This window comes from Gavia stellata, chromosome 15 (genome assembly GCF_030936135.1).
Source record: "Gavia stellata isolate bGavSte3 chromosome 15, bGavSte3.hap2, whole genome shotgun sequence".
Lineage (NCBI taxonomy): Eukaryota > Metazoa > Chordata > Aves > Gaviiformes > Gaviidae > Gavia > Gavia stellata.
Window position 1 is genome coordinate 21,383,337 of NC_082608.1, and position 25,370 is coordinate 21,408,706.

The following is a 25,370-nucleotide window of genomic DNA, read 5'->3' on the forward strand; positions in this document are numbered from 1 at the left end:
GCTGCTTGTCATGTGTGATATGTCAGCTCAGGGTTGCATTTTACTAAGATATATATGACTACGTTTTATTTCACCGAAACTTTTGTACTGCGCTAGGAGCAACACAAATCTTACTTAGATGAGATAGAAGTGGATTACCTTCTTCCCTTTTCCTCTGCAGTTGACAAAATCCTGCCGTCACGCTCCTGGCTGTGGTCTTTCTGCCTTATCAGTTCAAAGTTTAAGCATTCCCAAATATTCTGTGAAAACCCTTTTACAGTCCCTTGTATGTCCTCTCAGGATTCAGAGGCCAGGAATGAAATATGTGTGAAGTGCCCCCTGGGTTTTGGGAGGAGGTAGAAATTGGTTCAAATTGGCAAAACGTGCACGTCTGACAACATGAGGACTTAAAAAAATATTTATTTTTTTTAAAGAGAAATTAAGAGCATATTGAACCACTTTCCCTAATTGGCCAAGCTAGTGAAATGCACATATATATATGTATGTATGCATATATATACACATATGCCATATAAAAACCCTGAGTATTGGAAATATTTTCACTCTATGACAAACGCAACCATTTGTTACTAGTTTTTCATAGGTTGGAGCTATGCTAAAAGTGCTCCCGAGGCTGGGGGAGTCAAGGGGAAGGGGAGAGGAGTGGGTTTTATTGTCACAAAAAGATCATCTCGGACTGGATTTTTGCCCTTCTGTTTGCTATTCTTGCAATTCACCTATGAATAGGGAAATAATATCCATGAGATAAATGAAGCAGAAGATAAACCCCTTTTATTCTTACAAGGGTTTTTTCCGCATAATGCTGTAGAACACATAAGAACAGGGCGGTGGCTGGAAGAAACGCTTTATAAACCTCGGTATATTTGCTCTCAGAGAGATGTTGTGGAAAAAAAAGTTACAAAGACTCTCTAACTGTGGGAAAATGATAGAAAAGGTTAAGCAAAATAAAGATGATGAGAAGAGGAGTTTGTACAGACCAGTTGGTGTGAGCAGAGCAGTGAGGATAAAGTTAAGTTTTAGACCACAGGATCTGCTAAATTAAGCGAAGAGTCCACAAACAAAACTGATCTTTTGACTTTAAATACATGGATTCTTTCTGTGGACTTAATTATATTAAGGTAACAGTTATGTGCTTTTTAAGAAACTTTTAGAAGTAATCTTTCAAAAATATCGCTGTGTGCGTGCACTAATGTACCACATTATATTCAACGAATATAAGAAAGAGCATCTGAAACCATAGAACAACTTCTGGTTTGTATATATATGCATGTGGGTCAGCTTTTTGCTGTTCAGTCTGTACAGATTTTGTGTTGCTTTGTTTTTTTCATTACAGTTGCAAATTAAATGCTGTCCAAATAATCATAATGAGCACATTAGAATTTGCCCGCCTTCAGCTGAATAGAGAATTTACTTTCCATGGTACTCACAAAATTTTCCTCTTCAATAGAGTAGCAAATAACGTTTGAGATACAGCGCAAGAAATACAACATTGCCAATTTTAAAGCAGAGCTGGTTTTGCTTGACGATGCCTGATTTAAAATCCATAAATTCGCAATTAGACAGTAATTGCAGCCTATCTCATTAATGCTAATTTGTGTTACACCACCTTTTGCATTTTAACAGACCTCAGGAAGAATCTCGAGGGATTGATCACAGATACTCCACATTATTACAAGGTCCTAATGTTGTTATTGTTTCAGAAGTGCATCAATTGATGAGGATGTTGTCTTTGAATTAAAGTTCCTTCCACGGGCAGTTCTTTGTCTGTCAGTAGCTCTCTTAATGGCAATCATAGTTACTGCACAAAAAGATAGCCAAATTTGTGTGCGTCCACTGTTTAGTAGTAAAGTTTTGACTACTGAAGTACCGATTAGCTGCGTGGTTAACAGCAAACAAATCCCAGGCAGTGGCTGCGTGAATATTTCCAACAGTGGAAAAGCATATGGCCACAGACGAATTTCAGCTGAAGCGGAGATTCATAGGATCCTGTAAAAACTGAGAGAAACAAAGGGCGGAGGAAATTCTGGGACATAGAAGCTCGTCCTGTATAAAATTCCGTATTCTAATTGGTTGCCTACTTCCAGAGGGAGATAGGGATTTATTTCCCGTTCTAAATCTGTTTTTAAGTGCAGCTCCGACAGTGGAGTCTCTGCCAGTATCTGTAGCTGCTAGAAGCAGCTCATACCCTTGTTTTCCATCTTGCAAGCCTTTGTGTCTGTCCGTTCTCCAAACGTCCCCGTAAGGAAGTAGGCACAACCTCGTTGTAGACTTGCCCTCGATCACTGAAGTTCGTAGGGAACTAAGATAAGATATTACGAATTCTGGATTTCTTGTCTACATTTTCGAGCTTTTTCTCTGATTCATAATAGATTTTTGTCCTGCTTTTACCAAGGAAGAAGCCAAAGAAGCTTTCTTGCTTTTGGAGGAAAACAGCTTGATTCCTTTCTGCTTGCTTTGAGATCGCATCTCAGCCTTCTTCCTTGCTGAGGAGCTTGCGACTAATAACAGAAAACTCTTCCGATTTTTCTTCTGTGAATTAGCAGAACGTGTTTTGCTATGCACAGAATTACAGAGGAAGACTGTTTCCAAGTCCGCAGTCCCCTGACCCTGTCAGATTTGAAGCAGTTATATAAAACCATTGGACTTTGATGGTCCCCTGTGTTTTCAGAGCTCTCTGACATGTGGTGCAGGTTGCAGTGCCGTTCTTCTCCGAGTTAATGACTGTTCCAAAGCTTTGTGATTCTTAGTGGACACAGGACCTTGACACATTTGTGATAGGTTTTTCCCCAAAATCTTTGGGATGGATTTGATTTCCTTGTCACATTTCAGATAAGTGAATTCTCCTTTGCAATGCTGCAAATGCAATTGGTTCAGGAAACTTTTAATTTAGTTGACAAAGCGAAGTGACTTGTTTATTCTAAAATATACACACACACACACACATATGTATCTAAGAAACAAAAATAGGAAACAAGGATTGAAAGGTTAGGAAGTGCTGATTCCGTACTTTTCTCTGTTAATGCAGAATTGTGCTGCCAGGCTGCGTGCCAGCTACGGGCTGTAGGATCAGCGTGGCTGAGGAGCGGGATTGCGGACCGTTCAGCCCACCGAGCCCTGTCTCCTTCATGTGCTAGAATGAGCATCCATGAGGGCAGGATTTAAATTTGCCCTAGTGATGGTAAATTTGGCACTCTACGACTTCTCTGTGTTTGCTTTGCAATCTGAATAATCGGCTGTCTATGTCGTTGTGTGCCATTTATTATATGGGTTTTCAGTAGTGGTTTTTGACGTGCGTATTCCCTACAAAAAAGACTATATCTAAGGTCCGTATGTCTGTACAGCGAATTTGAGCCTCCTTGAGAAAAACTTGTTCGTAATCAACTGAAGCCCAAAGACTTTAGAAGTACCTCATAGATTCTTTACATCCCTTCTGAAGTGTTAACCGAATGTTAGCAGAAATAGCCTGAGGTCAGCTCTTGGTGTCTTTTAATGAGTTTGGTTTTAATCTTAATATCTGAACTAGAATTATTTGTTTCTTGTTAGGTAGCTGCAGAATGTTTCATTCATCTAGCAGTTGCCTACAGCTGCATATAAAAGAAGTAAAGGAACTTAGAGGCATTTGTTTTCAGCTAAAATAAATAACTTGCTTTCAAAATGTTTTTATTAAAAAATATCTATGACAGCTTTGGAATATCTTCATCCTTGTTTTTTATTCGCTCTTTCACATCATTAATTTACAAGCTAATGAAAAGGTTATAATCACAACAAAACAACATGGAGCAATAAATTACTAAGTCTGTAAAAATACTTGGCGGTATTTAGTTAGATACTAGGTGGGATACCATTGTATTCTGTTCTGAAAAAAGGGCGTAAGAACAGGGGACCCACCCGGCGTTTAAGCTTCAGGTCCCCAAAGGTCTGCGTTAAGCTCGTCTCTGTGTGCCCAGGTTAAGTAAGCTCCGAGGGCCAGAGCTGGGTGAAGCAGAGCTTGTCGCTTCCTGACAGCGCAGCGCACCTCGGTGCTTTGCGAGAGGAAGATACAGCTTAGTGACGTGTGGGATTTCCTGCTAATGCAAAGAAGAATAATTTTTTTCCTTCAGTTCTAAAGATGAACGCTGGCAAAACCCGCTACTTTAGCTGGGGGTGTCGCGTAAACCAGAAGTGTTTAATACCTAATTTTAATTTAGGTTTTCCCTGTTTGTAGAGGCAAAAGTGACTTGTTCTCTCATCACTTTTGCCTTTAAGCAATAGTGGGAATGGGGCTCGGTGGTCTGTCCTTCAGAACACCCCGTCAAGGCTTTTATACTGACCTCTCGTTTGATTTGCTTAGCATTTTTCATTATCGTTGTGGCTGTAATGCTTTCCCAGCTTACCGCAAAACTCTTTACTTGGTCGGAAGCAAGCTATGGAAGAAACGATGATAACACCATGTAGGTATCTCTTTAAATTTAAAATGTGATGTGTTTTTACATAGAAAAATTCAGGTGGTTTCATTATATAATAAATCTTTCATAGCCTTTGAGCATTCCTTCAGTTCAGCCTGTCCCATAGGAGTCCTTCCACAAGTCCTTCCTCTGCATCGTGTTTCCAAAAACACGCGGCTCGGCTTGAGCCCAGTTTCCACAGTCTTGGACACTTTGCTGAGAACATTCTGTATCTGGGCAGTTCCTATTTACCTGGGATACCAGTGACTTAAGTCATCGAGTGACTCGACGGTTACTCACTCGTTAACCAGATATTTCAAAATCCTTAAGTTCTTCAAAGAAATTTTTGGTCATAGTGCTGCCCCGTAAATCAAAAAAGTAACAATGTAGATGTTAAATAAACCCCCATAAATATTCTTCATTTGAAATTCTTGGCTTTTTATAAAAATAGACAATAATGCTGTTAAAGAAATTGAAAGCAGAACTTTCAAAGTCAGGAAAATTTGTCTAATCCACCAAAATTGTTCATCTGATGCTTTTAGCAGTGTTAGTCATAGGTGACCAATAGACTATATCCTATTAAAGAAATTTTGGGACCATTCACTTTTGTTACCGTTGAGTGAGTAAAAACTTGGAAATGTGTAGGAGATTAGCAGCTTATTACTCATTTTTGTTTGTGCTTTTGAGGTCTACCATAGATTTTATCTAATTAAATTCTGAAACAAAATCATCCTCCCTTTCATTTTCTTTCTAAATATACCCGATCGTCGTGCTACTAAAACTGGTTTAGCTTTCCAAGTTGCCCGGCGTGTTCAGTAAATCAACTTTATGAAGGTTTTATCGCACTTTTTTTTCAAAACAGTGCACGCTTTTCTTTTTGTTGGCCCTCCCTGTCCCGGTCTGTGTGGCGGGTGTGCTGAGTAGTTGAAAAACCTGAGTGTTACCCCGGGGCTGACGATGGTTCACAACCTCAGGCGCTTGTCTGAAAGCGACCTGCTGAAGAGGGATGGTGGGCGCGTGTCGCGAGTGGAAGGGGGACGATGGAGGACCTGGAGCACTGCATCCACACTACATTTCTGGGCCTGGCTAAACTAGCTCGGTGGCCAAAATCTGCTAGTACTTCAGTATGAAGCAGCTGCGCCCAGAGGAAGATCGAGGCCAGAAACATTTAGAATATCGGATAAGCGTGAGAAATTTTGGGTCTGTAAAGCTCAGAGCTGCCTCTTTATTAGCACGTAATTTGACATGATTTGTATCCTTAATATCACACAGACTGAATCCTCTCTCACCCTTTGGTTTGTTAGGTTGGGTTCATTACTTTATTTTCCTTGGATGGAAACCTTCCCCAGTTATCAACCAGTGAACAAACATATTTAGACATAAGACCAAGTATTGTTTGTCCTTTCCTTTCAGTCTGAAATCTAATTTCCAGTCGCAGTAAAAACAATAAAACTGATGTTTGCTTTTCCCCTTTTTCCTCCAGTGATAAATATGATGTATTTTGAATTTTATCTGTATATCTAAAATATTCCATTGGAAGCTTTTGAAAGATAGCATTGCTTTTACTGCACAACTGGCTCCTGGTCAAGGGGTTTAAGCTGTATGCATGAATAGAAACTTTTGTTGTTTATAGTAAGTACATCCGTTGCTGATGTATTTTGTAATTTACGTTTAGAACTAAGTGTAATTTCTCTGATTTTAACTATTTCGAATTGTTTCTCAAGACAGAACTTTTCCCTCTCCGTTCTAAGTTTTTTATGAATGTGGCACAACAAAATCTAATTGCAGTTCTCCCTACTGCTAAATTATCTTAGAATCTAGTATTCCATCAACGTAACGTCTACAAATTTTCTCAGCTATTTATTAAGATATAATTCCTATCTACTGTGCCTATGTTTATCTTAACATAGAGTAATACATTTTTATCCTGCGTTTTGCATACAGTAACAGCAGTGCTTGGCAGCAGGGTATTTTGTGGGTTTTTTTTTCCTTGAGTGCCATCAATATTCCACAATAATTTTTATCCTGAAGATAGTGTGTTGAGACCAGATGGGGTCACTTTGAACTTTCCAGTTTCTCTCTTAATCTTTATAGTGGCATTACCCTCTCTTTGCATCCGTACTCTCAGATTCTTTAGCCAGATATTTAAAATGGGTATGAGCACTGAGATACGCTTTTCTTGCATGATATACGTAAACATTTTCAGCTTCATTCTTGTGCCATTACAGTTTTGTCCACATTGAGTATTTTCATGTGCACCCTTCAGTACAGAGCTGTTTTGTTGTTCGCAGTGTCCAAGTACTTAGAAACTTTCCTTGTTAGTCATACAGAATCACTAAGGTTGGAAAAGACCTGTAAGATCATGAAGTCCAACCACCACCCCAACCCCCCCATGCCCACTAAACCATGTCCCGCAGTGCCACGTCCACACGTTCCTTGAACACCTCCAGTGATGGTGACTCCACCACCTCCCTGGGCAGCCTCTCCCAGTGCTTCACCACTCTCCCCAGTAAAGAGATTTTTCCTAATATCCAGCCTGAACCTCCCCTGGGGCAACTTGAGGCCATTTCCTCTCGTGAGTTACATGGGAGAAGAGACCAACACTCACCTCACCACAACCCCCTTTCAGGTAATTGTAGAGAGTAACACATTAAGACATTTCAGACAGGTTTTTTCTAATGTCAACTGAATTTTTTAAAATTTAATCTTTGCCTTGGTGAAGATCAGCACTTTTTACTTGTCTGAAGAAGTAATGTTTATCAGCAGTAGTGTTAATAAGCTCTCTAAGATATAGTTGTGCTCATTATTGAAAAATACAAAGGGGTGCACAACCTCAGGTGTAGATTTGTTCCTTCGCAACACAGCATCACGTACTGCCCCAGCAAAGGGACAGTGCTGCTCGGTTCCTGTACGTTCTGGTCTCTTGCTCATTAGAGACCCTGACAAGTCCAAAGGCAACTGCATAACATAACCGTTTCCCTGTGCCCTAATGCATTAGAAATTCATTTATGGATGTCAGCAACTGCAGCTATGTTTTATGTAATGAGATCTGTAATGGTTTAAAGACATGCATCAATCTCTACGGAGCTGGCTCCTACTCTCAAAGGAGCTCTTTGTAAATAAAGCTGTAACAGGGCTAGGGCTGGCCTGTGTGGGTCTCTGAAAAGACCACAGTGAATGTCACCAGTAGTTTGATTCAGAACAAGAGTACATTTTTACAGTGGTAGAAATTAGCACTGTAACAAATTTTGAACCTAGTAAGGAAATATCAAAGGTTGTCAAAGGTTCAAATTACAGTATTTCAGTTGTAAATGTTACTCATGGCTAACCTTATCTCACCAAAAAAAGTTGACTTTTTTCCCTTGAGTTGCCTCTTGATATTTTGGACCACGTTAATACAATATGCGGCAAAAAATCTGGTGTGAACCCAGCAATCCAGCAGGTCATCAGCCAGAACAATGCTGGTATTTGCCACTGCTGTTCAGAAGACGCACAGGATTTTGGAAGGGGAGAAGAGTTGAAGAATCTGCAAATCAGATGCAGCTCGAAGGGGCAAACCAGGAGTGTGTGTGTTTTCAAGTGACAAACACTACCGCTGAACTCACCCTTCAGTTCGGCTCTGCTCCCCAGTAGCGCAGAGGAGCAAAGCGTTGGATCGTCGAGCCCTCATAATAAAAATGCGGGGATTGCAGCAGAGGAAGATCATCCCCGGACAATGCAAACGATTGCTTCTCTAAAACTACCGGTGCGAAGGACTTGAGCCTGTTCTGCACGCAGCGAATGTGCAGGCACGAGCTGCCGCGCGTTCGCCATGCGTAGCTCGTGCGCTCGCGGGTGGGACAAGGTTTTATAGTCTTCTTCATCTCACTCTTTCCAGCTGTCTATCTGGACACTCAGGCAATTAAATTAACCCCCGATCAGCCACATATAGGATGTTGTCATTGTTATGAAAATGGCTAGAAATTTTCATTTCCATGTATTTTGGAGATTACATTTTTCACAAAGCGTAGACTCTCAAGCCTATTAGAAAAGTTTACCTGTTCAGTGTTTGCCTGTCAGATTCTGTCTACCCTCATTTAAACTTTAAAATCTAATTATTAACTATTATTGCTTTTTTATAACACTGGCTAATCACGCTCTGTGATGTACAGTGGTTTATTATTTATCTCAAATGCTAGGATGATAATTGCTAAAGATTTTTTTTAAGCTGACTGTGGTTGAAAGGGAAAGAAATTTTTAAATTAATCTTTTTCAGTGCCATTTTGTTACTTATCTCCTCCGTGCCTTATTTACTATACAATGGGTTTCTTTGTGCTTTGTGTGATCTAATTTCCAAGTCATACATGTGGGAAAATGCAGTGTGCACATCAGTAGGTGTAAAAGCGAAGTATCAGAGGGAATACTTGGTAAGCTGTAAGTCTTCTGCATCCTTGAGGAGTCTGAGTTACCCTTTTCTTCTTTCTTGTGCCTTTATCTTTCTGCTGTGGCAAATGCTTAAGTAGCATTTGCTGCTGCCGCCTCCTCCTCCTTAAATCCCATTTCCCCCCTTCTCCCCAAAAAGCATCCCTAAGTGGGAAACTTGGATTTAATGGAGGTCGTGAAATAACTTTTGTAGTACGCAGTTTGGCGTCCTTGCGCTTTGACTGCTGAGCTTTCAGCAAGATACAGCCAAAGCTTTTTCTAGAGGAAAATGTTGGTACCAGGAGGAGAACCGCTTTCTAAGAACGCCTTGGTGTTCGGAAAGAAATGGTAAATGTAAGAGGAAGTATTTCCAGACTTCCCTTATTAACTGAATTCAGGGCCCAAGTCTGCCAGTGTTACTCAGCTGGAGTAATTTACTAAGTGGAAGGAGGTAGTCTCACTGTTGGTACTCTGCAGCAAGGTCACGCAGGGTGCCTCTCTTAATGATCTTGTTTTGCTTAAGTCTAACATGTTGAATTTTTCAGGGGAAAAAAAGTAGCATGTTCTGTATTAGATACGAAAAAACCACTTTTTATGAGCACATGCTATATGGAATCTTTATTTTAATAGCATCTTGGCATTTTGCATTCCCAAGGCAGTCTCAGAAACGACGCGAGGGCTGCAAATCTGGTTTGCAAGTGCTGTAATTTGTATCGGGACCAGATTTGATCAAGTCCAAATGTGGTTTTTTTCCCTGAAATGCTGAATCCATTTTAAGCCTTTATGCATCTCTATAAGAACGGTCAGCCATATAGAGTCAGACTCAGCCTGTAGGATGTAAAGTTACTGTGTGAATAAAAATGTAAGTCAAAATAATTCGTGCATTAACGGGCTGGAAGAAGGAGTAACTTTTACTGACGCTGCTTTAAACTCCTTCAGTAACATTTTACGAATTGCTTTCAGACTGAGCTCGCTGTGGCCCTTGCTTCATGCTTACCTCTTAGCAGCCTTCAGGATAACATTATCAGGTTGTCACTTTTATTGCTGCATGGTTTTGATTTATGTTTTGGCCATCAAAGTTGCCAGAAGAAGATGATTTTATATACAAGAGCATTCTGTAGATGCAGCTTGCTTTGTTCAGCAATTTCCTCTGCGCTGTATAATAGCCTTAGTTTCCTAAGAATTAAAAATTTTGTTACCAGACACTTGTACTTCCCACGGACTAGAAAGAAGAAACTTTCACGTTGGTCAGGGAAAAGATCGTCAGCAGCCCGGGGAACGTTCCTGCAACACGCTAGTGTTAGACGCTTTGATAATTCCTTTCTGATGTTACGAGAAAACCACGTTTTAAATGTCTTTGCTTTAAAATCTCGTCTTTTGATTGTAAAAATAAGTAATTTTAACCTTTTAAAAGCAAGATTTTATGCCGCTCTGGTGAGTTTTAGTTCTAGTTTCCAATTGTGTGGCCACACACATGCACGGTGCCTGGTTTGGGCTGTAATTTTTCTTCCCCGCCCCACCCCCCCCTTCCCCTTCATTGATACAAACTTTTTGGTATGCGGGTAGAACGTTAGTCAAGTTGAACTTAATGCATACAAGTATTACTGAACAAAAATATGTGCTTCTAGCATTTATTTTAGGTTATATGCTAGTTTTACATTATCCCAGCTGGGTATTAAACTGAGTTACAGAACTGGCAGTATGTTGGGGAAAACCAGATGTGTGCTCTAAGAAAACAATAGTTTTGGGTCCAGAGCTTTCATTGAAGTCTGCTTCAAATTCACACTCCATATTCCTCTCCCTTTTCTCACCAAAAAAAAATTATTGAGAGTTGTTCAAAAACGCCTTTTAAAAAATCCAAATGATGATCGGAAAGTTTAACATGTATGCAAATGCTATCTGGATATGGCTTCAGAAAGTAAAGACCTTTGGCTGGCCCGGAGGCTCAGCTGGTAGCAAAATGTGTTGCCGTATGGGAGACCCTGATTTAAGTTCAACCACAGGCCATTAATGTCTGGAAGCTCCACATAGGTGAAACTTGCAGCTCTACAGCAAAGTAGTAGAGGATTCTGAGACAGTGTTACTGATGGATGGTTCCTGTAATTACATCCCAAAGTCACCGTCCGCCGTGGATTTCGTTGAGGTGGAAAATGAACATAAATGGTGAACGAAAGGGCGAATAAGTGACAGCGCACGTGGATGGGTGCGGAAAACTTGGGAGAACCACCGAGCCCGGTGTTCTCGAAGGGTAAAATCGCCCTGACATTAGACATATGGTTGAAGTTTAATTCACAGGGGAGAAGAGGCGCTCAACTACTGTGCCAATTGTTTTCCACCCCCAAACCAAAGAGATTTTAATGCTTTATAGCAGAAGAGGGTGTACATGTTACCTAATGTGTTGAGAATGACTTGCTACAGTTTTCTAAGCAATGCAGGAAGTGCAGTGGATAAACAATCACTCCTTATTCTTCTTCGTTCAGAATTTAAACAGCAGAGTTTGGGTTATCATCTGTAATAGTAGTTTCTCTGAAAACGCTTTCCCATGCAGAACTTCATGCCGTAGGCTAATACATGCAAGCAAAAAATAAGTTTTGAATATCACTACCAGAAAAATGATTTTACTCGTGTTCTCAACGTGGAATGTAACTGGCAATTCACATTTTTAAGAATTTGTATAATTCTTAAATGTCCGGTTACTGGCTCCAACTTGAGAAAAATAAATAAAGGAGGAAATTAATTCAGTAACCAAGAATTCATTTGCAAAATTGGGAACGTATCATCTGCAGTACCATAACGTAGTACACGACTTAGTCAAACAAACTGACGTTCTGAGAGGGTTCATCTTCATTTTATGACTTCAAATTAGAAAAAACATGTTTGCATCGTTGCACAGGCTGGTGTGAAAGACGCGGCAATTCCCAAGCTCTTCTCCAGGGTATTAGAAACATTTGTCCACTTAGTGCATCGACTGGAGGGAGAGCGCGTGTGAAGTTACGGTACTGAGCAGGCTTCTGATGGAGAAGCTAAGGCGAAACGACACGGCTTCACGGGGAGAGAAGTACGTATGACTGATGTCTTATCTGCGAACTTTGATGGAAGTCGGAGGATGGTGATTTGTGGTAGTCTAACGTTATTAAATTTGTCGAAAAGGTGACAGTTTTAAAAACGACAGGGGATATCTGTAAGAACACCCACTTTAATGAAAGAAATCAATCATTTATCCTAATGGCTTTTGTTTGAGAGCTATTGTCTGAAAACGTTTTTTGACATGAAACATGAGATTTTCCGACGTGGAACATGATATATAGCTTATAATATACATTACATCTGCTTTTACTTTTGGTCATCATTGGAACACACTGAGCAGTTCACAGCAACACTATCTTTTTCAGTGCAAGTAAGTTAAGTAGATAAAGCTTCTGTTATTTCGGATTCCTTTTGCATTAACTTTACTAGTAGGTAAAAGCCAAGATTCGAGATATACTTGAGTATTTTAATTCTCTTCCTACTGATAACCTGCAGTCTTTTGTACGGGTATTTTGAGAAGTCCAGGTGTTCTTGTCATATGTTTTCCATTCTAAAGATCAGCCATTTCGTATGTTTATTTCTATCCTAAATTCTGGAGCATGTATTCCCCTTACAAATGTATATGCCCTACTATAATCCGAACTGAACGCCTTGTATTTGTGTATCTTACAGCTCTCTGTCATTCCTGTCTATCTTGAGATTTGGGTGGAAAAACCAAAACCAAAGACGACAGATACTTTCGAGTCCTGGATTCCGTTCCTCCCTATGCAAATCGGAGAGCATCTTCCCGTAGGGCTTGGTTTGTTAGGGGGCAAGACCCTGAGTGTTTGAATCTGCTCTTTAGCTTCTATCAAGTTTACACTTTTTCTTGTCCTTCCTGGGATTTTTTTCTTGAATTATGTCTACGGTGTTATTTTTTGTGCGACTTTCTGTAAGAAACTTATTAATGTAATGCAGGTAATTCTCGGGAGTACTGCTTTCTTATTTAAGTATTCTTTAATTGACAAGTACTGGCTAATAACTTTCTCCAACTCTGGAGAGTTCAGGCACCGTTCCAGTTAACCCCTCACTGTGGCTGTTCCTACCATTCTCCTGCTGCTTTTCTTTTGAAGCCATTATGTACTTCTGATACTGATGGATATAAATTGAGCTGCTTACATCATTTCGTAATTAAAGTGCAGGAGGTAGTATAGTCATTTGCTTTTCCTTAGGACTTTTCCTGAACATTCCAATACCAGAACTTTTCTGTTCCTCTGTGTATAAAGGGCTCATGCTGTTGTCACATGTGCTTTTTTCCCCCATCCATATTTCTCCAACTTAATGGGATCCTGCAGTGTACGGTAGGAGCAGTGTTTTGTTACCCTAGCAACAAGAGCCAAACTTTCAGATGTTATTTTGCTAGTATTTAAAAAAAAAAAAAAATCACTGCCAGTTATGATGTAAACATTTGCAGTTCCCCCCAAATGTCTTTTCTTTATGGAATCAAAGTAAACTCACCGTTCCGAGTGGAAACTGATAAATTGTTTTAGACGGTTTTAAGCATAATAACAGCTGTGTGTGATTCTGGTAGATCCTCGGTGATCTGGTCTTACTATTTTTAAGTGGCATATTTACTACTCGCCTCATCGGTGGAGATGTACCCTTTCATCAGCACTGAGAGTCCAAATTCTAGTTTTAAGTTATTTATGAAAGGATTGAATGCTATTTCTGCTGAAATTGCCTGAAGACTTTGGCAGGATTGCGTAGTAAATGCTGAAAGTACTTCAGCGTTTATCTTGACCTTTTGTTTTAAGCATAACTAATCCCATCAGGAATTTGAGACTGGAAGATGGGACCAGCAGGGTGACATTTAAAGCCATGTTTACATTCATGAGACTAGCAGGGACTTGTCACATAAAAATGTAAAGGAAGACAGTCCTTTGGGACCGAGTTATCCTCTCCCTCTTGGCTAGGTTATGTCACAACAAAAAATTTCCCACCAGCCAGATGCCGTGTGAGTCACTGTTTATTATTCACTCGAATAACCTTTATCAGCGCTGGTCAGTCGGAGGGAGTCTGGGTCACTCATGTATGACTTGTTTCTTGAGCTTTTGCACTCGGCAGCTACGGCTTAGTAAGATTTCTTTGACACTGTAGTATTTTTCTCTGAACTATCCAGCCATTTCTTAATAGCACTCAGTTGTACGTTGAATAAAGCCCAAAACCAACATTCTGTTGGAAAAAAAACATTTAAGCCAAAGGCTTCTTCAGTATTGCTCAAAAATATAGTGAATTATCGTAGAGAGATTTAATCATCTACTCTTGAAAAAGCTTTCTTTTGGAAGTAGTTCCATGAATTTTACTGTACTTGCTGCTAACAGTAAGCCGTTCCATCACCAAAATGTTGCAATTGCGTAGATTTGAATAACCTTTACCGTTCTTAGATTGAATTAGCTTGCAAAAATCTTTTGAGTTATAACAGAACATCGAAGGCTGAGCTGAAATGCTTCATTATGTATTTCAGTCATCTTTCTTGCCAAAAGGTGATTGGGATATGTGAAATAATTTTTGGTGGGTTGATTGCCTGGCAGCCACATCTCCGTATGTGTGCACGTAGCTCATATGATGTAAACCATTGGTTCACCAGAAGAGAGATACAGAAAAGAGATGGATTAACCAGAGCCTTGTCCTCGGAGGAGAAGGTGGCCACGGAACACCGAAACGACCTAGTTTAGGGAACTCCGGCAGGTGGAGGGACGTCGAACTGCCTTTTGTGGAACAGCTGGGATGAAACTCTGGGTTACGGTTTGGGAAATGCAACATCGGAAAAGAGCTGTCAGTTAACCACAGAGTTGTTTTGAGAAGTTCCCCTTGGTGGGTGATTTGCTAAGAGTATCTTCCTACAAAAGATGAGTCACTTGTACGATACAGATTTCCTTACAAGCCTCATACTTCCAAATAGCCTCTTTAATTCGATACGGTGAATTTCGATGAGGTAACTCTTCTTTCCGTAACCAAGTGATTTTTACTGAAATTACATCTGCAGCTGAACTGCCAATTAATTATAATTAAGTTTTGCACATGTGCTCGTTTAAAGTGTATTTTCAGTGAAAGGCTGTGTTTTGTTTTGATGTATTTTACAGGGCCTGAGCCCATCTCTACTTTAAGCCAAAGAAAGGGTGCCACTTGGCTTCCATGGGATGTGACCCCAAAGCATCTTGAGACAATACTTCTTTCTTTGCTTTGTTATCTGTTGATGCTGGCAGATACGTTATTGTCCGTCCACCTGTGATATCGAGTTAAAATGAAATTCTGCTGATGTAAATGTGGACTGCTTACATATAGGATTTCATATAGTCTCATTGTATTTAGATCACCTGATACAAAGCTTGGTTTAGGCTTTTCTTTCTTAGTCATGAACTTTGCGTCCCTTTCAGCCAGCGTAATAGTTAGTTCACAGACAAAGTTTTAATGACACTGATTACCCTTTTGTGTTCAATACCAACCGCTTCTCAAAGGAGCTGTTAGTCTGTTGAGGGACCCCCAGCTTGCCACACAAGAGTACGGTGTTGACCCGTGAAAGTGTGCGATACTTTTAACAACCGGACCTTTGTCTTTAGGTGTTCGCTTAAATTTAGGCAGGATGCATTTAACTTGGAGAAAGATCGCAAGCCTCCTGGGTTTTTTGTACGTTACGTGTTTTTTAAATACTGTATATGAAAAAAAAATCAGATTGCTTATTCCAGTTGGCCTGTGCTTGGGAGAGGGTCAGAGAGAGAGTGATGGGGAGAGCAGGTGGTTTGGTTTTCAAAAGATGACATGACCTGTATTAATTCGGTCTTTTTCTGCCCCTTATGTTTCTGCATGTTATTTACCAAATTAGATGTGAACACTTTTCCAAGACCCCAGAATATATATTTCTAAATTTATTTATTTTTATTTAAAAAAAAAAACCCTTGTACAGGGAATGTTACTAAAGATCATGAAGCTCTGCCACGCTTTCCCTTTCAAAACTTTATGCAGTTCCATGCATCTCACTTTTCTTTGCTCAGGGCCTGCGACGACGTTTTCCTGACAGCTGCTACTCCCCTTAAAAACATAGTGCTGGAAAGTGTTGGTGGCTTTATTGAATTGAGAGGCAGAGGCTTGTTCCTGGGGCTCGCTGAGCCTTGCTCTCCTTGGGGATCACTGCAACGCAGATCTTGGGAAACAAGGTGGTCTGTTGTGAAAGGGCTTTTGAATCACAGAATCACTACGGTTGGAAAAGACGTGTAAGATCACCAAGTCCAACCATCACCCCAACCCCACCATGCCCACTAAACCATGTCCCACAGTGCCACGTCCACACGTTCCTTGAACACCTCCGGTGATGGTGACTCCACCACCTCCCTGGGCAGCCTCTTCCAGTGCTTCACCACTCTCTCCCTAACTAAATTTTTCCTCATATCCAGCCTGAACCTCCCCTGGTGCAACTTGAGGCCGTTTCCTCTTGTCCTGTCACTTGGGAGAAGAGACCAACACCCACCTCTCTGCAACCTCCTTTTGGGTGATGGTAGATGAAGGTGCAGATGGTTTAAATACATTAATTTGCCATCGCTTATCTAGCTCAATCCAACCGCAGTAGCCAGAAAGATGGACATTTTTGTGAAGTTTGTTTAAGTAACCACAATAGCCGCAGTTTGGGTTCATGCATTTCACCAGGTTTTGTACAGGCGTGTTAAGGGAATCTCAGAGTAGACGTTACTGAGTAGATCTGCGCTGTGGTGTACACCCAAAGTAAAAGCAGATGAGATGGTTTATTGTTTGTTATGCAAGGAAATAATGCTGCTGATAAAAATGTACTCTGGAATTATTCTTTTCATTTTTCCACACTCGGTAGAGCTGAATCAGTTTCACTTTTCATGCCTTTTGGTTTGGGGAATTTAAAGGAGGTGCTCTCAGTTATACGACTCTGTAGGGGTGTTCGTTAATGAAGTTTTGACAGATTTAAGGTCACATTTTGCATGGTTCAATTCAGCACACTTAGAAATACACAGCAGGGAGAGTTCCTCTCTCTGTGAACTGCTATATATTAGACTTTTATATATGCTGAATTTATTTTTGTATTGGCACATTTTACGTAGGAAATAAATAGCGAATTTAGGTGCAGGTTGTTGCTGCAGTAAGCAATGACTCTAAGTAAAGCTTTATGAACTAGATCATTAACTTCAGAATGATAACCTAATCTTTAAGAGCAGTGGATCCTTTTTATATTGCTTCCAGTTACATTAGATCAAACATACTTTTTTTAAAAGAAACGTATTGAGACGTTAATGGGAATATATTACCTTAACGTTACCAAAGTTCTTGCTGTAATTTTCTGCAAAACCCTGATCATACAGCACTGCAATATTTGCGGGTAGGCGAGTGGAGCAATTTGATTTTGGGTGATGGAAACTGCAAATAGGATACATGATTCAGGTATTTCAACTTTGGTAGTTGCTTCATTACCACTGGGTCTTTCCGCACCCTTATTTTTTATTCTCTTTTCTTCTGTGCGTAGCCCAGTCCATACCTGGTGTCTTGCTCGAGTGGAAAAGGGTCTTCATAGCTGAATCTTTTCTCTGGCATCGGTTCACTGGGCACAGACATTGAGGACTGCGTTTTTAATTCCATAAATATGCCCAGTTTAGAGAAAGTGCTTAGAAGGTAATTAGTGAAGAATTAAAACATGTTAGCGTACTTAATGTGAATCAGCATTATTTTATTAAAAAAGGGCTTATTTTTGTGAGCTTGATTGACAGCATACTTATTTGCTTTATATTTCCAACATGCTGTTCCGATCATTTGAAAATGTAGCCCTATAGCAAATGATTGAAGCCAGTGTTAAATTTATTCAAAAGAATTCAGTTGATATGCTGCAAAAAGTCATTTTAGACCTTCCAGTTTGTATTTTCTGGTGTTTTCCCACAAATATCTTTGACTGATGCTATTCGGTGTTTTAATCAAAGATATGAAAGAAAATGAATAATTAGTGATGTGTAAATGGCAGTGTAATTAAATGCTAAGTAATGAAAGTAACGGGTTATTTTTACACTCTGACCTAGATTACTAGATATGATTGACTCAACTTGCCTTTTAATAAAGCTAGACGCAAAGTAATGTATTTTTCTAAGAACAAATTTTCCAGAATTATTATTTTTTTTACGCTGGTGAAGGTTGGTGGCCTGCCTGATGGGGTAAACTACAGTCTTTCACCTCCCAAACCTTTTCCTGCAGGGAGTAAAGAGAAGACGCGGACGATGGGGCGGTATGTTAGATGCTCCATGCTGTTCTGTCAGCTGAAGCATTTAAAATAAAGATGAGATGGCCTCTAAAAGAGATGTTATACTTCAAAAAGCAGCTGTGGTTTTCATGGAAGTTGCTTTGTGTAAGGGTCTTTAATTTATGCCATGTAAGACAAACTAGACAACGATCAGCCCTTTGTTAGAGTAAAATAGAAAAACCTGTGAATTTCTGGAAAGTCTCTGGTGGCTGGATATGAAACACGTTATTGGAGTACACGTTATGGCCTAGAGAGTTTTTTTTCTTATAGTGGTGCTGGTAATAATGAAATGATAATCAGAACAAGTTCAGCTTGAAAAATGAGAAATTAATATATATAATTATTTTGGGAAAAATTGTGAGTGGTATATATTTTGGCTTTTTCCTTTACTTTAGTGTGATCTTAGCAGTTTGAAGTCGGACGTACAGCAGCTGTAAAAATGCACCTTAAAAAGAAGAGAGACCTCATATTTTGGAGACTTCTGCTTAAAAAAGGGTTGCCAATAAATGATCTAAAGGACGAGTGACATCTTCCATGTGCTTAGTCACCTCTGTATGCTTCTCATCACTGGTTACTGAGAGAGGAAAGCTGCAGATACTCTCTGCAACACTGTGAGCCATCTGTCCTCCTTATCTTTTTGGAAGAGGAACTTCCAGTCTTTTATTGCTGTTAATATTTTGATAAGTTTGGAAGATAAAACTTAGTCCTTAAAACTGTCTTGTAATTCTATCAACATACTTATTGCTTAATTTTAAATACAGCGTAGAAAGTATGCAGCAATATGTAGTGATCCTTGGTCCGTATTGTCGGCCGTGTATTTGTTCTGAGGAATTACAGTTTGAATGTGAATTTATTTCTCCGCAAAATAACACATCATCAGGCTATATGCATTCTTACTTTATGTACATATGGGATAGATAAACATAGCGCAAGGGTTACCGTGGTTTTCAACGAATACTGCTTGATCTTAGCATGAATGAAGACGACTGCTTCTTTGAGAATAGTTAGGTCAGTCTGTCCTTTGCTGCTCCTTTTTGTCACATTAATACTTTAATTTTGTTGGAACTGGACTGTAAAATCACCAAAATAACTTTGTATCAGCCACCATCAGATAGGAGCTTTTCAATACACTTGACCTTGGTTACAATGAACCGATGGCTTAAAGAGGAAGGAGTGTAGAGTAGATCATGTTACCAGTTTTCCTTCATACTTCAGGGTCCTCCAGACTGGACTTGTTTCCTAGTCTTGGGTCTTGCTCTGCTTCATCAAGTGAAATTAAGAATTACAAAACACAATCTTACGGAAGAACATCTTGAAGTTTTTTTTCCATGCAGCCGTGTTCCTTTGGCATTCTGCGTTGCCTGTTCCAGATTCCTCAGTAAATGCCAAGGTGACGGAGACCTTGATTAGTGTAAGCCTCCGATGTTTTCAAGGAACTCATTAACTTCTGATACTAAAAAGTGTTGAGTTCTGCACCTAAATAGAGAGTCCAGTTGCCCCAGGTAAAGTCCTCTATAAGCCTGTAAATCTACTAAATAAATGGTTTTTTGGCACTAAATACAGTGGATGTTTTTAGTCTTAAGGCTCCATGAAGAAAACTTTAAGACTGAGAAGAATCAGCTAGAGGGAGTTCTCTTATTTAAGTGAACACGTTTATCAGCAGAGCTGCTTATCATTTGAGGGAGCTGTGTTTGCTGTTTGAATGTATTGATGGAGTTTTGCCATCAGTGATGAATGACAGTGTAGGAGGATGATAGGCAGGTATTTTCTTAAGTTTTTGTTTTCTAGGAATCATCTAAAACCATAACCAACCTTACACTTTCGGGCCCAAACTGTCCTTTTTATCCATGTTTTTGTTAGAGCATGTCATTGAGATCTTTCCTTTTTCCTAAGCACAACTCATTTCTTTTGTGCAACATTTGCTGAAATGGTTACTTGCTGGCTATAAGTGTTACAGGATTTTCAGATGTGAACCTTCTATAAACAACCACTCTTTCAGTGATTCAAAACCTCATTTTTTTAAAGAAACGTCATCTTTTATTGCATTCCTGCAGTAGAAGTGGGAAGAAACGATGGAAAAAAGACACCAAAATCCCAATGTGTCTTGGGTTTGAGCTTTTTATAGGTAGGCAAACATATGTGCTTGCCTAGATTAATAAAAAACCTCACAACAACAGTAGCAAGAATGTGTTTTAGAAGGCTCAATCTGGCAAGGACCAGGCTGAGGAATGGGCTTTTTGGTAAACAGACTTGAGCTATTCCAAAACAGTTACCTGTGTTTGAACATTGGGGTCTAGAGAAAAGTCTTAAGTTATGGGCTTCTAGAAGAGTAATTTAATTCTCAGTGATAAGTCAAATCAGCAGAGGACGTGATATGAACTGAACCATGGTTGGAAACTATGCTTGAATAGTTTTGGAAGAAACTGAAGGAAAACCTATTACATTTTAATCTTTTTTTTTAAAGAACCTATTTCCTGCCCTGGCAGTTCAATGTTAAATGGGAACTATTAGTTATGGGCTAAAATGGTCTTTAAATGGAAAGGAAGGGAGCAGAGAAAGTGGCTGGTTTTCATTATTAATACTGATTTTATTATTACGTTTTATATGGCAAGCATCTCACTGAAGAAGGGACAAAAAATAGAAATCCAGGACCTTCAGGCTCAATAGCTTGCGTGTCCCAAGTCATCAAGACTTTGAAGAGAGTATGAGAGAGGAAAAAGGTGGAGAGGGGAGGGGAAAAAACCCAAAGAGAAAGGCAAAGATTCAGGTCAGTGGGATGCCACTGCAAGGGTCTGCTCTTCTGCTACAATTCTGATCGGGAAGCCTGGCTTTGTGTTAGTGTTGCTGTAAGGAGGGACAGGGAACGTACGTTCGGGCACAGTATGCTTGGAGTGGGTAGGAGGGAGCTGCCCGTCCCTCAGCTCGCTGTATCAGCTCCGTCACCTCCTGTATCTCTCATTGAAAGCTTACAGAGCTTTAAGGAAAAGAAATGTTTGGGCAAAGAGACTGTGGTTCTGTGTTCACTATCAATGCCAAGAGTTCACGCTTCATTTTAAACATGCAAACAAAATACTGTTTCTTCTAGTATTTCTAGGACCATTTAAAATGAAAAAACTAACAGAAATGCATTTGTATTTCTGTCTGAAGGTGGTAGGGAACGTTTTCTTGTTCTGAAAGGCGGTGGGAATAGCAAAGAGAGGGGCTCTGTCATGCTTGCGTTTTCATTTAGGCAAGTTGTCTTCACCAGGCAATGTGGTAATCTTTGAGGCAACAAGGTTTGGGACGTGAAGGGTTGCAAAGATCGGGCCAGGTCACAAAATGTGCTTGAGAGTATCGGTAGCGTCAAAGCACTCTTAAAGACGTACATCTCAAAGATATTCTCAGCTATCTTACAGACATTTCCTAAAGCATTCTGATTTGTCTTGATAAACAGTTTTCACTAGGTTTTCTATTTGGGGAAAAGCATGTATCCGTGGTTCTAACTGCAGGCTGAGAGAACAGAAGAATTTAGCGAGCCGCTCTGTTCCAGCTGCGCAATTGCTTATGCTTGCAGTGGAAATAATTGTGCAATGTAAAGAGCGGGCTCCGGCTCGGCGAGAGCTAAAGATCTCGTCGCTGTCAAGACCACGTTTTACCGCTGACAGGAGGCAATAATAGATGACCAAATGTGCTTTTTCTTAGTGCTTCACTCAGTTATTTTACAAAAACATTTTTAGGTCTGCTTGTTAATTTTAAAGGCAGTCTTTTTTAAGATTGTTTACAGCGTTGGCTTGAACTCTCACTAGCCGGAGTAAGCTTGAGCGACACTCCATGTCAGATACTTCTGTGCTTTTCTGCCTAAGTGAAAGGGAAGGGTGACTTCAAGCTGCTTATTCTCTGTGTGTGTTTAGAGCATGAATTAATCAATTTTGTTAGAAGTCAAGTTTATTATTTTTCAGTTTAACCATATTCTGTTACCTGGTTTGGACCAGTAAGGCAGGATGTTAGAGAAGCCCAGCGGAATTGGGAAGAGAAGTTCATTTTCAGGGCGGATTGTTTATTTTTTTGGTACAATCACTTTATTTTAAGGTCAAGGGCAGGTAAGAAATACAAAGTTAAAGTATTGGTCTGGAAGTCAAGCGAGCAGCCAAAGAAAAGCCGTATACTTACACCTGCCCCGTTTGCGAAAGGCTCTGCTACCCAGCTCCTCCACAAATGCCGTGTTATGGAATGCAAATTGCAAAAGCAAGCAGAACCCAAGGGCCATAGCCAAACACGCCACTCTACTTGCCCAAGTTGGGCTTTTTCTGAACAAAATATTTACCAATACTGCTGTTTTTGAGAAGTAGAAAGGGTGACATCAGTCATAGTTCTTCAGCATAGCATATTTTTAAGCTAAGACAGAAATATAATAAATTTTATCGTAATCTCCAGTAATGCCTAGAGAAAATGTAATTTATTGCTGTTTTTAATGTCAGTTCAGTTGCATTTTCCTATCTGGATTTGCCTGAGATTCGTGATAAATTGTGTTATCTTATGAATACAGTGTGATTAGTTAAGCAGTATCTTTAGTAAGCTGCAGGTCATCATCGTGTCACATTTGACAGAGGCGTTCAGACATACAAAGTGGGATCAAATGTTCCAGGCTGAGCCTGAGATTGGGTTGATCCTCTGTTTGGCTCAGCAGGTTAAACACAAGGTACTATGCCATTGAGACTGCAGAAACAGCTTTCTTTCCAAATCCCTTTCAAAAAAAAAAAGGGGGGGGGGTACAGATGGCAATTCTCTCCTACTCTTACCCATTTGTGTCTTAATTTCAGAAGCTGTACAGTAACTCAAACAGAAACTGTAGAATAATAATTTTGTTCAGATTGCTGTGTATCAACTCTGCAGATATTAAGAAGAGCTTGTTGCTCATTCCTTCATTTAAAGTTCGGTCAGATGGTTTAATTTAAGACTGGGATCTTTTCCCTGTTCTTGCTTTTATTCTCATTTGTTCAGTGACTGATTACATAGCCAGTTATGCCACAATAACAAGCTAGGCAGTATTTAATGAAATCTAAGACAGCTATTAATGTTAGCATGTATTAAGTGGAAAACATTAAGAAGTCTTTTTCAGCCTTAGATTGCTCTTTTTAGTTTTCAAAACCCAGTCAGATTTTTTTTTTTTTGAAGTTATTTTAAACACGTATTAAGTAGACTCTGCATGATGGACTGATGAAGAAGCCTTAAGCAGCAAAATGGTTCTTAGTTTTGAAAAACAGCCTTGTCCTGGCTTTCGAGCATTCTCACGTGTTTTCTAGCTATAGGGAAAAATACAAAGGCGGCAATTGGTAGAGAATAAACATATCAGTGCGACTTTCCATTTAGAGCCTATCACCTGGTTTGCAAAACCCAAGCAGTTTGGCATAACACTCATGGAAATGAACCTGCCTTGCTTGGCCACTCACCTTCCATTATTGAATACTGAAGCCTGTGGTCCTTGGGAACTGCACAAACCGGGCATGACGAAGAAGGAAAACCTGCACTAATTGCGATTTTTATAATGTTTGATGTCTTATCTCTCCAATTTATTAATCTGATTTCGAACTCTACAACTGGAAACCAAGCGCAGTGTATGTAGCTATCACTGCAATGGTCTTGAATTGGGATTGGAGCACATTTAAGCTTAACGGAGCTGGTTTTAGTCTGGCTGCTTGGGGGGAACGGAGCAGCAGCAATCAATCTATGACCTCGTCAATGGAAATTCATAAATACCTGGGTTTGTCAACCCCCCGCTGATGTTGGCGTGTTGTCCATTTTACCTCTGTGAAAACGAGCTCAGCTTCATCAGTACGTCCTATAAAAATGCTTCGCGTTTCTTTGTGAAGGAAAGGTTGATTACAAATAGTTTATCCAGCAGGAAGACACAGTAGGAAAAGCACATCACCATTTGCATGAAACCAATGGGGAAGTGTAATTTGACAGCAAAAAGTATTTTATGCAAGTATTGCTGGGTTGGGGTTTTTTTGTAGGCAGGATAGTAAAGGTAGATGATCACTAGGAATCTAGTAAGTTTGGTATAAGGTAACATATAACAGAGTTATTTAATCTCCTCAGGAGTGTGTGCTATAAAAGGGAGTTCTTTGGAAGTGTGCTGGAAGGTGCGCAGTTGAGAACGTACCATAAACCAGGGAAGTTGGTACTGTTACAAGTTTTAGGCTTCTTTGCTGTAAAATAGTTTGTTTGTAAGGATGAAGGGCTTGTTCAGTCACTCACAGTCGTTCTGATGTTTGTAATTCAGAAATAAATCAGGAAAAAAATACATTCAGGACCTGCAGGTAATCACTAGGACAGACTGATGTAGTTTGGACTACATCTCGTATAGTTCCAAAACAAATACTGTAGGATGAGAGAATTTTGCTTACTCCTGTAAAAACAAAATGTAGCATCCTTTTGCAGTTTGATGCTGACTGTATCTCAGAACACCCAAGATCCCTATAAAATCCTGACAACACCCCTGAAGGTCATTTATGGAGATGACCTCTTTTTGCCTCCCACACTCCCCAGAGAAATTCTGGTCTACCCACTCCTTCACGGCCACCCACCTGCAGATCAGCTGAGAAATCATACTTTGTTAAGAAAAGCCTTTGTTAAGAATGTTATTTTTGTTCTTTGTTCTTTTTCCTTCGTCTGAAAGATGTCTTTTGTTTGCTGTAGTTCAAATACTGTAGTTTAAAAATACATCATTCATGGCATATAGAAATTAAAACTCAATATGTATATTTTAGCTGAATTTACAAAATGAGATTGGGGACTCGTCATTGTTTACATACACATATTTTATTCTGATTTGTGTTTCAAGAAGTAAATTAAAATTAGTCTGGTCATAAGAATGTTTTTAAGCAAGAACTTTTAGGTGGATCAACTGTTCTTTGGTTGTTGAAGCCTATAGGGTACCTACAGCCTTCACCAGTCAAAATGCAGACGTGTTTAGAGTAAGCTTTAATTAGCAGTAATTCTTAAATTTACACCTTCATATGCGACGGGAATATAAACATTACTGTTCTACATTGTCAAAAGTTGAATGCCTTTGGCTGTGAGAAGGAGCATCTTGGATCTGTGCCTGTTTATGTAACAGTAAAAGCATTACTCAGTGATATGGTTGTGTGCCATTGATATTATCACACTCTTAGTGTAACCTGCTCAGTCTATCCCACTTCGTCTTTGCAGTAATCGTTAACAGAATTACGATTCTCATACGGCAAAATGCGGCG

General features: G+C 39.7%; 1 protein-coding gene across 5 annotated transcripts in view; it reads left to right on the top strand.

Moving 5' to 3' along the window:
- The window catches only part of BANP (BTG3 associated nuclear protein), a 139,666-nt gene that overhangs the window by 109,153 nt on the left and 5,143 nt on the right, over nt 1-25,370 (top strand). The gene's annotated exons all lie outside the window — the stretch shown is intronic.